We start from the raw sequence: 2,547 nt of genomic DNA, 5'->3' as shown, positions 1-2,547 counted from the left end.
CCGCGTTGAAACGCAACAAATACGGGCGTTTACGAGAGATCTTGCGGGCGAATGGGAGCCGGAGGGCTGGGAAGGAGATATATGGGGGGATGGTGACGTTGAAGTAACAGCCCCTGCCACCGGGCAGTCCCTCTATCCAAAATTATCACATTTGCAAATAAAACCGATAGCACGCAGGCGTGAAGAGCAAAATGTGGTATTGACTATTGTGGATGTCGAGCGGGATGCTAATGGGGTTGTCGTAGTGGACGCTGAAGGAAACCCCATTGTGCGGAGACAGGAGTTTCCTGAACCCGCACCGCGAGTAACTGTAACTAAGGAAGATTATTCACAGGACGAAATCACACAAATTTCCACCAAATATAAACAGCGTGGTGGGGAGCCCACTGACTCATGGATCAGACGTCTGTACGAGGAAGGTGCAGATGCAATTGGGCTGGATCAGGGGGACAGACGCGCTATGTGGAGAGCGTTAATAGACGCGGGAGTCCCTCATTCGGAGAGTGATGGACAATCAAACGAGTTTTTGATGGCCAGGTGCAGACAAAGAGGACTTAAAGTTAATTGTTTGCGCTTTGAAGAACGATCCGGTCGTTCTGAACTTGCAGAATTGGCAGGACTGCTTAAAGATATGATAAAACCAGCTGTGCCCTCTGCCCCTCCCGTGGAGGGGAACAGAGAGGAATGTTTGGAAAGCAGCAGTGAGGATGAAAGGTATGTTGCAGCCGTTCGAAGAAAAAAAAAAAAGGGGCAAGAGGTCTCAAGTCTTTGATCTCTTAGGATAGGATGAAGGTCAAGCCTTTGTTGCCAGCCAGTCAAAATTGTCAGAACGAAGGAGTGTCGGTGATATTCGACCCCATGTAAAGCTAGAAATTTATTGGAATAATTCGGTTCAATGTGTTTTGGCACTGGTTGACACAGGGGCGGAGGCCTCGTTGATTCAAGGAAATCCCAACAAAATGAAGGGCACCCTAGTCCCGGTACAAGGAATAGGGGGGCAAATTATAAATGGAAAGGCAGTAACTTTGCCTTTGAAAATTGGACACATGCCAATTCGGAAATATGAAGTGGTGGTTACACCCATCGCAGAATGGATAATTGGAATGGACATACTGGCTGGAATGACCTTGCACCTGAAAGGGCAGTAAAATCGCCCAGTTGGTAATAAAACCGTGCAATATGACAACAGTTCAGGAAATTCCTAAACCAGTGATAAGATCTGGGCGAGGCTCAGGGGGCTTTGGCTCAACCGACAGGGCCGGAGCTAAGGTTTGGGTAAAACAAAACTCAGGGCCCCCCCCGGGCTGCTGAGATAATTGCACAAAGAGACGACGCTACAGTGAGCGTCTTATTTGAAGAAGAAGAAAAATGTGTTATTTACGTGAAAACTAATCTGTGCCTTTCAATTGTAGGAACTAACTGTGTTCATTACAGCCGGTGTGGATGACGTGGTGGGAGTTGTTTGTGGGACGGGCCGGCAACGGATCAAGACGCCAAGGCCGTTATCGAAGTCCGGTACGGTGATGGTGAGAATTTGCACAGGCTGCATCTATGTGTTATGAGAATTTGCACAGGCTACATCTATGTGTTATGAGAATTTGCACAGGTTGTATCTATGTGTTATGAGAACGGGAATAATTGGAAAGAATTCGTACAGGGCCTAAGCACCAGGAATGTCTGACTCATGTGAAAAGGTACAGTTGATAACGAAAAGGGAGTGAGGATTGGCAGAGGCCAAAGTTGTGCGAAGGGCCATGCGAACCATCAAAGCGCACTCGAACGGGAGGGGTTGGGATGAAATATTGGCTATAAGAATGTGACGAAGGCAAAACGAAAGTAGAGTCGGCTGAGGGTTTTACGCGCGGACGCCCAGCATCGTATTTTTTGCTCGCATTACTGAGGACGCCGGGGCTCTCCGTCCTTCCAGCACACGGTAATGAGATTTATGTCTTGCATGTAATCTATGAGCTGAAATACAATTGTTGCTTGCTTGCTTGCTTGTACACTTTATACTGTGGGTTAAATAAAATGTGCCGCTTGTTTAACGCAGTGAAGTGTTTGTTGTCCATGTAAGTCGCCGACGATCCGCGATCCTGAAGTTAATAATAAGTCATAGCAATTGATCATGAGTTGTGACTATTATATTATTTGATACTGTAATTGATTGTAAGCAGTGTCTACTCAAGGGCTCACGCTTGTCTGATTGGACATAACAGACAGCTTAACCCATTGTAGCCTGACGATTGGGTATCAGTCTCGCTACTAGTCACTCTTATTGATGCTGTAATTAATCATAAGCAGTATCAGAATTGTTTTCAAAACAAAGTCCAAAACTAATGCAGCACTATTGAACCCAGCGCCAAAGATGTAACCAACACCCGGAGCACAGGCACATCAACCAAATATGAATCTCAGTACTCAACCAACACTGCATTCTCAAAGCATCGGAGATGGAACAAGGATGCAGGCATGGCAAACATCTGCAACACAGGAAAACCAGTCAAATATAAATCTGTTAGAATAATATTTAGAGGTTATTATACATTT

The sequence above is a fragment of the Idiotropiscis lumnitzeri genome, chromosome 20 (assembly GCF_059441095.1).
Source record: "Idiotropiscis lumnitzeri isolate Australia: NSW breed Sydney's pygmy pipehorse chromosome 20, RoL_Ilum_1.0, whole genome shotgun sequence".
NCBI classification, from domain to species: Eukaryota; Metazoa; Chordata; class Actinopteri; order Syngnathiformes; family Syngnathidae; genus Idiotropiscis; species Idiotropiscis lumnitzeri.
Note: the sequence above shows the minus strand (reverse complement) of the source record.